At 33.5% G+C, this 15,378-nt stretch overlaps 1 long non-coding RNA gene and 1 pseudogene across 1 annotated transcript; one reads left to right on the top strand and one right to left on the bottom strand.

The window, feature by feature from the left end:
• Positions 1-7,121: 7,121 nt before the first annotated feature.
• On the bottom strand, positions 7,122-11,441 carry LOC106345208. Its single transcript, XR_002660430.2, has 7 exons — positions 9,834-11,441; positions 9,616-9,737; positions 9,073-9,186; positions 8,534-8,900; positions 8,226-8,300; positions 7,901-8,022; positions 7,122-7,713 (listed from the first exon to the last, which is right to left on the bottom strand). It is a non-coding gene; the product is annotated as an uncharacterized LOC106345208 (long non-coding RNA).
• An 841-nt stretch (positions 11,442-12,282) lies between these two features.
• On the top strand, positions 12,283-14,012 carry LOC111208596 (annotated as a pseudogene).
• Positions 14,013-15,378: the final 1,366 nt, after the last annotated feature.

Here is a 15,378-nt window from a genome sequence, read left to right as displayed (position 1 = left end):
TCTGGACGTCAGTTTTCAGGCTACCAAGTGCGTGTGCAAAAGAAGTGGAGCAAATTTGTGCTGCTTTTCTTTGGACGGGTCCTTCACTTAAAACTTCAAGTGCTAAAGTGGCTTGGAAAGAGGTTTGTAGTCTGAAGAGTGAAGGTGGGTTGGGAATTAGAGAGTTGAAAGAAGTAAACAAGGTGTATGGGCTTAAACTGATATGGAGGATGCTGGCTGGAGATTCTTTGTGGGGAAAATGGATTAAAGATAATCTGCTTAAAGGGAGAAGTTTTTGGGAGCTAAATTCAAAAATGCAGAATGGATCTTGGATGTGGCACAAAATGTTGAAGCTGAGACCAGAAGCGAAGAGGTTTTATCAGAAAGAGTTGGGCAATGGTAGAAATATTTCCTTCTGGTTTGATTCCTGGTCGAAGCGAGGTCCTATTTTTGATCTGTTAGGTCCGAGAGGTATCATTGATAGGGGGGTGGGCAGAAATGCTACATTGGAAGATGCAACACAAAATGTACGTAGAAGGAGAAGACATCGAACTGCTCTGCTTAATGACATTGAGGGTGAGTTGAATGCTATTGTGTGTAAATTGTGCCATGGGAAAGAAGATACCAGCATTTGGAGAGGAAAGTCAGGTTTCAAACAGAAATTCTCTTCGCGGGATACTTGGCTATTATTGAGAGAGAGTAAACCGTTCTGTTCTTGGTCCAAAGGTGTCTGGTTTCCTCAAGCCACACCTAAATTTGCATTTATTACTTGGCTCTCAATCAAGAACAGATTATCTACATTGGACAGAGTATCCAAATGGAGTCAAGGAGTTGATACTACTTGTGTTCTATGTAAGAATGCTGCAGAAACGAGAAGCCATCTATTCTTTGAATGTGAGTACACTTCTCAGCTATGGGAATTCATCGTAAAGGGAGTCTTGGGAAGTTCTTACACTAATGTTTGGTCTGAGATTTTGTTGATCATTGCGGATGATAAGAGGGAGAAGATGAGCAGATTCTGTATACGGTATGCTTTTCAGTCAGTATTATATGCAGTCTGGAGTGAGCGTAACAAATTGATGCATGGTGAGAAGCTGCTACCTTTGCCAGTAATCAAAAAGCTAGTAGATAAGGGTATAAGAAACAAGATTACTTTGATGAGAAGAGATGGAGCAAAGGGAATGGAGAAGCTAATGCAATTTTGGTTTCTTACTAGATTGTAAATAGAAAGCTATATGTAGAAAGGGGTGGGTAGTAAAGATTTCCTATAAAAAACAAAGGAAGCACAAGTTGTATACATGCTTTTTTGAATCAATTTAACATTAATTCAAAAAAAAAAAAAAAAAAAAAAAAAGAAAAGAACAATAAACCTTTGGTTTTTCCAAAAAAGGAACAATAAGCTTTCGGAAGAATTGCCATGTTAGACTACAAAATCTCATCACTGAGGATGCTACTTTTGATAGATATTACAGCTTTGTAAACTGATTTGTACTCTCTCTACTCTCTTTGAAAAAACTAATTGTGACACCCTGCTTTTGTTTCTGAGACCTAAAACAGATGATACACTTTTTAAGAGCATTTGCGAGGAAAATAATTGGAGCATTCACATGAGAGTGAGTAAGACAAATTCATATTGACATAAGAGTGAGTTAGATGAACCGGTATTCATAGCCAATTGCCATGCTAATTTCTGAAAATGCACTCAAATTCTCAATATCGACCTGTGAATCAACAACAACTCGAATAATCAACCATATACAATAGAATGACAAAAGAATGAGGTGATCATCTCTCTTCAGTATTTAAACTCAGAATCTACAAATGACAAAGAAATAAACTAAGAGGAGTATTAGGCTTATACTTTCAGGGTTCACCAAAATGGAAAACAATTACCTTTTAATCCAAGAGCAGCATGTCCATCACCTCCTTACGGTGAAGGGAGCGATGAGTCGAAGAGAAGATGACATGGTTATATATAGGTGTAGACTTCGTCGGTTACCATAGATTGAGTCTGATCGGTATTGATTGCAACAGAGTGGAAGGAGTGGAGTTAATTGCCTCTATTATGATGAGGGGCGGAGGCAGTTGAGAGCTAGGGGGTCAGCTGACCCCTATAAATTTTAATTATCTTATACAATAAAGAAGAGTTGTCTCTCTCCTCCTGCGTCCATGTCAGCATTCACATATGGGCGTTTGATGCCATGTGGCATACCCGAACACAAGCGAATCCTGCGTTTTATGTCTTTTGTTTGATATGGGTTTTTGATACAACTTGCGGATGGGCCTTTTAAAACAAAATGGCAAGCTCAATTAAGTTTTAGGTTTCCTCTGAAAAATCCTCTTCCTCTTCACGCCTCCGACGTTCGTAAAGTAGCAGCCGAAATTTTCAGAAACTAGAACGACTCCTCCCACTCTCCCGGTAACGTCTCAAGCTTCGATTAATATGTGTTTAAGAGCTTTAGTGTGATTATCCCACTCCTCCCACCTCTTCGTATTCCACAGTAACCGGCTGAAGTTTGGAATATAAATATCCCATCTTCTAACTATGGACACCATAACTCAAACAAGATCCAAAAGAATAGTTTGTTCTAACAACCGATTCCAGAAATATCAACAAAGCCGGTGAAATCTCAGGACAAGTAAGTCACATACAACCCTAGCTTAATATGAATGTTATTGCCAAATAACAATAGCTATCATCCTAACCGTTACTACATTCATTATAGGCATCAGCTAGAGAGACCAGTCCAAGTCTTAACGTTTTTGAAGACAGCTACGATGGTCATCAAGAGGTGGAGACACGATAGAGATACTATTTGAATGCTGACATTTGCAAACAACTTCGTTTGGTGGGCAATTTTTTACAGACTCCGAGTTTTCTAAACACCTGATATATTTATGAAATTCTTCAAAACATTGGCTTTATGTCTCCAATGTCAACCACGCATAGATCTTCAAGCGTTACACCACTTATGATGTACTGCAGAATTGTTATAGGTTCTTAATATGTTTCGCCCCAGTTACTGAGACAGATATTCTTATTAGAGGAAAATAAGGCGTCTATCTCATTATCGGGATGAAGAAAATCAAGCTTCATTATCTATCATGTTTAAGGCGGCTCTGTTTTTAATTAAAAAAAAAATTAATTTTTGATTATATTTCAGGCTCGATTCTTCTTTAATCAGCTTATATCTGTAGTTAGTTATTGTCATGCGATTTTACAATCCGAGGTGCCGGCGGGTATGGTTTGACATCTCCTGATTCTATTACAAGGTACTCTCATCTTCTACTGCCACTCTTTATTTATCCTGGACATATTGTTTGATATTGTTCTTGTTCTACTGATCTACATATATTTTCTTGATGAGTCTCTTTTGTTGTACTAATTAGATAAATGATTTGGAGTAGGCATCCATTTTTCTCATCAGCATGACTTCAATTTTTTTTTTTGTCTTTGCACTGTTTTTGCTTTCTGATCTTCACTTGTGGTTTGAATAATACGTTAACATTAGGCTGAGTATCTACAAGAGATATTTTACTACTATGAAAGTATCCTTACAAAGACATTAGTTTTGCATAGCTTTGCTCTGACTAGGAGAAGAACACAGCTTTGGCGAAGATGACTAAAGTCTGCAAGGCTATGACCCAGTTACTCAGACTTATATGACCATCTAACCCAGACATGTAGATGAGACTGAATGAAACTAGAAAGCCAAGAAAGAGTCAGGAGCAAGAGTATTTTGATCTCAGTATCGGTGATGAAAATATAAGTGTTGGCCAAAAAATCAAGTCATCGTTTCCCAGCAAACTATCGAACAACTACCATTACACATGAACATTGGAAGGTCGAATTGATGTTAAATTACAAACAAAACAGGAATTACGTACTTTCCTATTAAAATTCAGACTAATTAAATATTTACATTTGGTAAGAGAACTAGAAATACATATATATTATTTTTGATCAAATGAAATACAATCTATTTAGCTCAGAAATATTATACCAATGCAATGCTTTGAAGATAGGCTTGACAGGAGTCAGGAATTCATTTACTTGACGTACAAGTATGAGGTTTCCTAACTTAATTGCGTGAGCCAGAGGTGTTCCACGAAACCACTATATGTGTAACGCTCCCACCATCAGAGTTCATTATGTAACTACATTAATAAAAACTACAGTCTATATAGCACCCAAATTCTACAAGAAAAAAAAAACATACAAACGATTTTTCAAAATTTGGTTAAATTATCAAAACCCTCATTAGTATGATACGATTGTTTTGAAAACTAAACACCCTCAGGAAACTTTTGAATTAATTGTTCAGCCTTCAGGTATCGTTGGTTAGTTATGCCATAAGAGTACTTAACCATATTTAAATAATGGTTTTATATTGAAAAGGTTCAACGTTGATTTAAATAATAGTGTTGATATAAATTAACAACTCAGAAAAATGAAAACAGTAAGTTCATCAGGAACCATTAACTAAGAAAATAAAATAAAACCCCTAGGAATAAATGGTCCTTAAAACAAAATGTTACAAAGACTTCAAAAAAATAAAATACTTAAGCTCACCCTCTATAAGACATAGTTATAACCCCTAACCTTCATACTTAAGAATTTATTTACTTGCAGTACAAGTATGAGGTTTCCTAACTTAATTGCGGCGGAGCCACAAGGAATGATGAATAAACACATTCATTTAACGAACCAATATTTGGACAATGACAATCCAGAGGCTCATTACATTGAGGGGTTTAATCAGTATTTCTTTCACTACAAATCTATTAAAGGACTCGACCATCTTCACCAATCTGCAAATGGGAACTATGACAACAGTCCGTATCTTTATGGTATATTAATTTTGTGCAGAAGAAATTTTAAAGAGAGAAAATAATATTTGGATAAACTATCCTGAAAAAATAGTTAGTTCAAGTCCGATCAATGGTGGAGCTTGGTGGAGCATGATTAAGAATTCACGTACTGATTCATGATCCTTTTGAAGACAAAGTATTTAACCAATACGGCTACAAAGACATGTTTTTACATTATTCCTTTTCAAACATTAACTTTACTTTATGTTTAAATTTCAACTAAATTTGTTTTGTTGCAACTATCAGCTATTTATTAATTGAATCAATTAGTCACAACCACTTATGTTATTTTTCTTTGATCTAAGCAATTTCTAAACAAAATAATACATTACGGTCGTTAAACACTATCAAATAGATCGAAAAATATCACTCTCTTTCAACTTATTTTCATCTTCATATTTTTAAAAATATCTTCTTTACTAAAATCATAAACTAAATTTTAAATTCATTACATAATAAAACATACGATCCCGCGCGCGCCGGAAGACCACTAGTTTACAATAGTTTCTGTAAATTGGTAACGACTGACCCCAGTTAAATTTTTTTAATGGCCTCTGTACAATTTAAGCCCACGTTACTTCAACTAAACAATTAGTAACATTTTAAATCTAACCCAATTATTTGTTGCCACCAAGTGCCCAATACGAAAATTAGGCCGCCTGAAATGGGTTTATTGCTAAAGTAATCATGTACATGTTGGAAAAGTTAAAAATCATTGCAGAAAATTAGTTTCTTTTCTGTGAATGTTTATTTTCCTGAAATAAAATCATGTATCTGTCTTTCTCTTAGGATAAATTCATTTCTTATGTTTATTTATTAAATTTCAATTAATTTTATATTAGCATAGTAAAACATTTATATTAATGCTAAAAATTGGGGTTTACAATAACTTGTATAGAAATTATCAAATAATATCTAAGTATATAATAAATATAATTAAATTATGAATAACAAATAATAATTCAAATAATTTAATTTAGAAATTGGTTCACTAACATAAAAATTATAAGGTTTTTAAATGTATAATAATAAAATATTTTAGATTGTATAGCATATTATTTCTAAAAATTATATTTTTAATTTTAAAAATATGGGAAATATTGAGTCCGGTAACAAAATTTATGGCTCCACCACTGATTATGACGTCGATTGATTTGAGGCTAAAGACGTTACACAGCCTCGAAATAGTATTTAATGGAAACCCAAGGCGTTTCAGGATGAACTCATCCGAGGCGTTCATCGGGACTACGACGCCATATGACCTAAATGGAACTTATTTTTCTACTAAAACAAACGGAATATTGGACCTAGAGATAAACAAGATAAAGCCCAATTGAATAATAAAGAAAAGGAAAATTTGGTTTCGCATGAGCCCAGTTCAAAGAACAAAAAGGAGATGGAAAAAATTTGGTGGCGTTGAATTATTTTTAGGTGACACGTGTCCTAAATTGCCTCAATTCTCTGATTCGCGTGGACGCAGAAGGATAGAAGTAAGTCTACTTTATAATTATACTAGTGGTATTCCGGCGCGTAGCGCCGGGTTCGTATATTTTATTTTCTAATGAGTGTTAAATTTTTTTTGATCCATTCGATGGTGGTTCGTATGTTTTATTCTCTAATGAGTTCAAAATTGTTTTTTTGATCCATTTAACTCTTACACGCGCGGGATGTTATTTGTTATATAATATGTGGTTTCTCTGTGTTTGTATTAGTGAACGTAAAACATGTATTGTGTTTATATATCTTCAGGTTGGTTGTAAGGTTTTAAGATTTGTACTATGTGTGGGTTGTAGATTTATTGGATGTAGCATAGAAAGTGTTTTGTATGCTAGTAAGCTTGAATCTGTGAAGGAGGTGAGACGAAAGAAATGGGATTATTATTATGAAATTAGGCTATGCATGTTAGCTTGGTAGCAGTGGCCATTGGGGGCTAATTGTGCTGGTGAGGTAATTTTAGTTTTCTTCCTTTCACTAAATTCACGTGGGCCCATTTGTTGCATTGTATGTATGAGTTTCTTATGTGTTGGATCTGTCCATTTATAGAATCGATGTTAATTTTTAAAAACATGCAGTGTAAGTTTGCGTTATGTTTAGCTGGTTGTGAAGCATAAGTGTAGTTGTAAGTCAATATTTAAAAAACCCGACAGTTGCAGTTTTCTAAGATACAATTTGATAATCAAGCAAACTATTTATCGAGATGATCATATATTATTGTGGACACTGTACCTCTTTCTTGACCAGCCCTAAGATTTCTTTGAACTCTCTACATATATCAAAAAAAAAAAAAACGGAATTTCAAATAGGTATCAGATACAATATCTTTGAATACTCCATGTTGTGAAACATATACATATTTTACTCAAAGCGGAAGCCAAAGTACACAATACACCGGAAGTTTGCAAAGATCATCTTGCTGTTCAGGAACTCTATATCAGGTTTGTTAATCTGCTTCTCTGTTCGTTGATCTTGTCATTGCTTGCAGCGTCCTCTTCACCAGCTCTAACATCTTCTTTTTTTTTTGATGATCCTTGTATCCGGAGCCTCGAGAGGATCCGACTAGCGCCAATGACCGTCCACCGGATCTTAGCCGGGGAGCCAGCCGAAGCATCCAGAAGGGCTGGTGATCACCCCATGTAAATCCCACCAATGGCCACACGTTAGCAGGCTTCTCCGTATTGGGTCTGAAGGTCCCTCAAGATTATCACCTCCCAGCGGTACTCGAACCCATGACTTCCCAGGTTGAATCTAACATCTTTAATCCTTAAAAGCTCTTCTTCTTTCTCTTCTTGCTACTCCAGTGATAGTAAATAGTTTGTTTAATGAGGATCCTTGTATCTCCTAATCTTGGAGGTGCTTTTACTCCTACACACAACAAAAGCCAGATCCAGAAGGTTTTTATTTAAACCTTTTTCGTCTGACAGTCTCAGTTTGAGTCATGGCATACAAAACCATGATGTTTCCTCGAAAATAAAAGAATGAAGATCAAGACAACTCAGAGACAATTTTGAGTGCTCTCATTTTTCTGGAGAAAATAGAATTAAGAACATACCTGATTTTTGGTCATGGAGTGGAAATTGATGAGTTGATCAGACATGTTAGTAGTTTGATGAGAAACCCAAGAATAGTACCCATCAATAACTGCACCCCAATCCATTTAGTAAGAAACAATTCCTGACATATAAAAACACAGAACTTAACTATATTAATGGACCAATGCCATTAAGGAGATACATATATAAGCATAGACATCTAAACAAACTAAATCACTTGGACTAAAACCCATGATATATTCATAAGACATACCTCATGTGCATTATAGGGATGCATATTAGTTTTAGAAAAAGTTGAAAATCACACAAAAAAGGAGAAGATACCTTAACAACTTGGTGGCGTGCAAACTGTAACAGTGTCTAGAAGCTTGAACTCAAGTCATTTATGAGCGTATAGAGCTGAAATCAGGCAGAAAAAATACCAACAAAAGAAAAAAGAGTTGTCGTTAGATATGATAGAGACCAACAAAAAAAAGATAACAAAACATCAAAACTCTGATCATATGGTTGTAACGAAAACACTTCCGGAATTTCTAAGCAAGAGTAAGGATATATGTTTAGAGAATTACTTAGCATTAACTCTAAATTAAGACAGAAGAAACGTGATTCTCAACAGCAACTTGAGATCATACCAGTATAGGGGCAACATCGTTGATAAAGTTCAAATCTGCTACTAAGAAATCTTTTATTCCAGGCTTCAAGACCTTAATCACGACATCCACTTGTTAGCCTCTAAGCCTTGCGCCATGGTTCATGGACCTGGTCATGATGCTTCTTTTACGTAGAGAAGAGTACATAGACACAATGGATTCAGATTTAAAAAAAAAGAAGCAGAAGAACATACTTGTGCTATTGAGGCTGATGCAAGTTGTGTAGGGTCAACATATTCGTATACACTGTCTCTGGGTCTACCAAGTTCCTCTTGCAAAATTTTATGAACTTCTTCAAACGGAACTGGAGGAGCTTTGTTGAAGGGTTCTAAAAATCTTCTGACATATTCTGGCGGGAAAAAAGTTGGCGCAGATGATATAAACTATGAATACAAAAAAGTATTGAAATGAAGGTGCCGAATGGAAAATTAATGACAAATAGCAATATAATAACTACGCTTACGTTAGACATGCATTTCACATGTTACTAGTTATACCTTTATTTAATCAACACGAGTTACCTGGCCCAGCTTAATGTAAGTAGTTCCCATGAGTTCAAAGAGCTTCCTCAAATGTAGAGGAGGCAGTAGACCAAGCTGCATTTCAGTTGGTACTCCACCAGACACTCTTGTGGACTGCACCGGAAGAGAAAAAAGTGAAGCTTAATAAAGAAGCTGGAATCAGAAACACTGAAGTGGAGAAAGTGTCATCTAATTATCCACGGCAGTATCATCATTCACCATTGTCCTTCACAGCAATCGAAGATGTTTTAAAAAAATTATCATTATTTTGCCATATGTGTATGTCTTCTTATAATCTCCCGACCTCACTACAACTAAATCTGCATTTCAAAAAACAGAACCGCAACACAGCAAAGAAAAATAAGAAAGAAAACAAATCTTCTACATACGATCATTTTATTTGAAAAAGCTACTGACTAATCACATTCCCAAATACGATCCCTAAAGGTGCACATCTGTTTAAACAATGAACTCAATTTCGAACATTAGCTTACATAATATCTCGATGCATTCTACAAAAAAAAAACTCAATCATTTCATAACCTGAGATCAAAAGTGAAAATAGCAACTCAGTCATATTGATATTGGGTTTGCGCCGAGTTGACTAAAGCCTTCGACTTTCTTCCTCTGATCATCTTCTTAGAACTTCCTCTCGTAACTGGAAGCTGTAAAAGCAGAGAGCAATTGCATTTCCCAATATTGGTATCTAGGCCGCAAATAGAACATAAAGAAAACAGATTCACTGAAGAGAGATAATAGACCTGATACTAGTGAAGAAGTGGTAACCGCGCACAACGGAAAGCTGAGATGGTGATTGCTAGTCGCACACTGAGGCAAAGAAGGCTAGAAACTCCAATCAAGCAGTGGACGGAGATGACAGATGCTTTGACACGAACAGCAGCTTCACCAGAAATCAGTCATCAATATTCGTCTCACATAACCCTCCGCTTTAACAAATCAGAGGTTGAAGAGCATGAACTCTAGAAATGGATCGTCGTAATTCTTGAAGATGGAGGCCGTGACTTTTGGGCTCCTATCATGATTTCATTAAGTCCACTTGAATAAATGATGTAAGCCCAAAAACTACAAAAGAACAAACGAATAAAAAAAATCAAAAACTGGTAGACACGTGGCGAGAAAACCCCCCTCTCCAGAGCGACGTGGACGCCTGAGAAGACATATATGTCAACTTTATTTATAAAGATATATAGAAGATAGATGTATCATCTGTTATTTTACTAAAAAAAATATTGGAAGAAAAAAAGAAGGATTGCCTACGTGTTGATTATAATAATATATCATCACTTATTTATATAATAAATATATTAGATTTTGATATGCGCTTGAAAGCGCGGAATAACTTTTCAGCTTAATTGTTTCAATGTTTTAATATTCGACCTAAACATGCGGTCAGACCAGTAAACTCGGTGACCTGTAAGTAATTCAGTTCATATTTAACAAAAAAACCCATTAATTAAAAGCCTCATTAAACTCTGTAAAAACTCAAAAAAACGGCATTAAGTCGTGATCCGACACCGTTAACCCGGAGAAATCCTATAAAATTGATAATATTTCGAAAGAATTTGACTAAACTTTTCATACAATTTTTAATATTTAAAAATCAAATATGTATTTTAACATTCTCTATTTTTATATAATTATTTAATTTTAATAGTATATATATTTAGATAAAATTAGTCGAAAAACATCAAGTATGATTCATGTAAACATTTATGATAAAAAAAAATAAGAGTAAGATGTATTAAAATTATTTTATTAGTATATATTTAAAACATGATTGTTATAACATCATGTAATGTGAATATACAAATATGTTCATGTAATGTTATTTATTGGATAGTTAATAAGGCTTATTGCTATTGAGAACCAAGAATATTTTCATGTGAAAAAACAAAGAAATAAATTCAATTGAATTGAAAAAAAGAAATAACTTTACACAAATGCACCCATTTTAAAAATTCTGATGAATATTCAAGATAAATGATTTGTATGTGTAAGAAATGCAATAAAAAGATATATAAACCAATTTCTAGTGCATTTAAAGTTTGGTTTTGGTTGTTAATAGTAATTGGTGATATTGAAAATAATTCATTTTTGTAAAAAGGTGATGAAGATAACATATTTCAAAAAAAAAAAGAGAAATGACATTTCTGTGAATGTTGAATTTTTAGGATGCATAAAACAAAAAAAAAAAAACAAAAATAATTATTTTTTTATTTGAGCATAAATTTTAAGTTACTTTTGAAAGAAGCTCATAGTTATTCGGCTATTATAGGAAAAAAAAAATCTTGATTACTTTAATCAATTTCCTTCGAAATTTTACAATTTTTCTTTTGAGAAAATCTACAAACTAGGCTTTTTCATTCCTGATTTCGGTCTAGTTTCGTTTCGGTTTGGTTTTTCCGTTTTTCGGCATTTTGGTTTATAAAAATTAGCTACCATATTGGATCCATATCTAATTTGGTTTGATCCGGTTCATATACCATCAGTTTTCGGTTTATTTAGTTTTATACCAAAAAAACATATAAATATATTTACCTTTGATAATATATTAATTTATATGTTTAGAAATCTGATTTATTAAAAACTAAATATATATTCCTTACTCTAATTTTTAAATATAATATTTTATGTTTTATTAGAATATTAAAATAAAATAAGAAAATAGTAATTTCATAATATTATTATATAAATATATTTTTAGCACAAATATTTACCAATAGAAATAAAAAACATGTTTTATTTAATTTGATGAAAATGAGGAAAACAAAACAGCCTTTTTTACTTAAAAAATAACAAATTATTAAAATCAATGTATTAATTATAAATACCATATTAATAAAATAAATTATGTATATATTATTAAGTTTATATATAAGTATACTAATATATTTTAATTAATTAGTTTCTTCGGTTTAATCAGTTGGATCTGTTTATATACCAAACTATATTTATATACTACGGGTTTTTTAAAATAACATTCATTCGGTTTATTTAGTACCGACAAATCCAAACCATTTTTACTATTTCAATTATGTTCAGTTTTTATTGGTTTGGTTTTATCGGTTTCATCTCCATAGTTTTCATTAGGATTCGGCTGGTAGGATCATTAAATGTAACAAGAAAGACCAAAACACGCTAATCACTCGGAGTCACTTAATAAATTCAAATTGAAAATGGCTTTTCATTATTATATGTCAAAGAAACCATTTAATCATCTCGATGCTTATTTTTTTAAAAGAAAGAAATATTGGCTCTCTCCCTTAATCATTCTCTCTCTTATTTCTACCAAACAGACACAACAATAAACTGTCTCTCTCTCATGGAATCAACGAAGAAGCAATTATCGTTGGAGGTGCTTCCATGGTTAGTTGTTCACAGCGACGGAACGTTAGAGAGACTAGCCGGAACCGAGGTTTGTCCACCCGGTTTAGATCCAGAAACCGGCGTACTATCGAAAGATATCATCATCGATCCCAAAACCGATTTATCAGCCCGAATCTACAGGCCTGACTCGATTCAACCCGGTCAGAAACTTCCAGTCGTGCTCTATTTCCATGGCGGTGCATTTCTCATCTCCTCCGCCTCCCTACCCAATTACCACACCAGCATTAACAAACTAGTCGCTCAAGCCAACATCATCGCTGTCTCTGTCAATTACAGGTAAATTAATCCAGTTTAAGAACTTATTGAACCAAGGTTTACTAGTTCGAAGACCTCTAACCCGAATACACTTAACCAAACCGATCAAAATCAAATTAAAATAGAAAATATGGTTTGATTAACCGTAAAATCGTACTAAACTAAAATAGATATGATTTTAATATACTAATTAATATTAGAAATAAAAAAATCCTATAGAATCAAATTAATACTAGACAAAAATCTGAATAAGTTGATTTTGTTTTGTTTCGGTTTGACATTATTTCTTGTTTTGTTCTGTCTGTTCCGTTCTTACAAACAAATTAAAATTAGAAACAAATAGTGATCTTTAGGAATAATCATATGATTATATTTATTTTTGACATGTACAAATGAATGTCGGTTTATTCAATTTAATTCTGTCCGGTTACAGAACACCGTTTTGGTTCGCTATTTTGAAATTTATAATGATCAGTCCAAACGGTTTATAAACGGCTTCGGTTTGGTTATTTTTCAGCAGCGTTTTATTTTCATCTTTTTAAATAATTTGGACAGACTAGCACCAGAACATCCACTTCCTACAGCGTACGAAGACTCATGGAACGCACTCCAAGGGGTTCAAGCCGGAAACGAGCCATGGATCAACGACTATGCTGATTTCAACCAGTTCTTCCTAGCCGGAGACAGCGCTGGAGCTAACATCTCGCACCACCTCGCGTTCCGAGCCAAACAATCAGACCACACTGTTAAAATCAAAGGCATCGGAATGATCCACCCATATTTCTGGGGAACACAACCGGTAGGCTCGGAGGTCACAGACGAAGCGAGGAAACAAATGGTGGACGGATAGTGGCGATTCGTGTGCCCGTCCGATAAAGGATCCGATGACCCATGGATCAATCCGTTTGCGGATGGGTCGCCGAATCTTGAAGGGTTAGAGTGTGAGAGAGTGATAATTACGGTGGCGGAGAGAGATATATTGAGAGAAAGAGGAAAAATGTATTACGAGAAATTGGTGAATAGCAATTGGAGAGGCAATGTCGAGATTATGGAGACAAAAGGGAAAGATCATGTGTTTCATATATTCGAGCCTAACTGTGATGAAGCTAAGGAGATGGTACGTCGCTTGGCTTTATTTATAAACCAAGTCGAAGCTTGAAATCTGTTTTGCGCAATTTTTCTCTGTTATTTAATGGCTTTTGACATGTTTGTAACAATTCATAAACTTTTGTTAATAATGTTGCTGTGTTCTATTTAAAGCTGAGTTATCCCTAATATTTAGGTGAGTTTGAAAGCAGCATATGTTCTGTGTGGCGGGAATGTCCTAAAATCATTTGTACTTACTCTAGTAGAAGTCGTAGTGTCGAGGTTTGACAATCATATAATTAGGTGGTTATAATGTTTTGCTAGAAACCGCTTATAATCTATAAATTGAGAATTCATTGATGATATTATATGATCCTATAGTCACACACCTAAGCAAATTGGATCAAATAATAGTTGGTTTTAATATAGATTAAAATCAATGTTTATGAATAATCATATATATATATGATATATGTAATCTTACAATGTGCATGTTAATATATTAACGTAATGGGTGGACGTGGGTGCAAACTAATAATTGGCCCAGCCCATCCCGTGTGACCTAACGTAGGTTCAACGTCTTTATATATATATAAATGTTATAAGATTAAGTAACGAGTGGAGTTTTGGGCAGCCGCTAATCTCACGTAAACCTAAACCACAAAAGGATGAATAGTTCGTCAAGCTTTTTAGAGATTTGATCTCGACGGCACTAGCATCCCGTATCGATCCAGTTTGTGTGCGTGTGGATACCGGTAGAGGCACGACGTTTGGAGTGCTTGAAATCTCGACTTGGTTTATTAATCTTTCCGCTGCGATTAATCAGGTATATCGAAAATCCTAAGATCTAGATTTATTATATACATGTGCGATTAGTACTGTTAATTAGTTTGTTTGATTTGATCAAATCTGATTAGTATAATTGAACGAAACTGTTCGTTGTGAACGAACGTGTATATATGTATAATAGGTTAAGATCCGCGCCTTGCGCGGGATCAACATTATATATATAAATTATTTTATGTATTAAATATTTTTACATATTATAAAATAATAAATATATATTAAATAATTAAAAGTCAGTAACTATTAAAAATATAATTAAATTGGTGCAAACATATAAATCAATTGTATTAATCCAAATTTTTTTTTTATTTGATAGGATATGTTATTAAATTTAAATGATACTAACATAGATAATATATTTTAGTATATTTTTAATATTAATGTCTATTAAATACTGATTTATACTCATATAGTTTTTTGATCATTTGTGTCTTTTATAGTAAAAAATTTAAATTACTGATAACAAAATTTTCATTGTGGGATTAATAGTTTTAGTAATTTATAATTAAAAAAAAAATAAGTTGTCAATGATCGTTCAAAAAAATTGTTCAAAGCAAATTTTGAAACTAAAATATTGTATTTTATAAGGTTTATAGTTTAATTTAAAACGATATATATATTAATCTTATTAATTAATTAAATTAGACTTTTTACTTATATAATTTTTGTAATCGTTTGTATTTTGTCATAACAAAAATTTTAAACCATGGA

Source organism: Brassica napus, chromosome C8, assembly GCF_020379485.1.
Source record: "Brassica napus cultivar Da-Ae chromosome C8, Da-Ae, whole genome shotgun sequence".
Classification (NCBI taxonomy): Eukaryota; Viridiplantae; Streptophyta; class Magnoliopsida; order Brassicales; family Brassicaceae; genus Brassica; species Brassica napus.
Note: the sequence above shows the minus strand (reverse complement) of the source record. Positions and strands in the feature narration are given on the sequence as shown.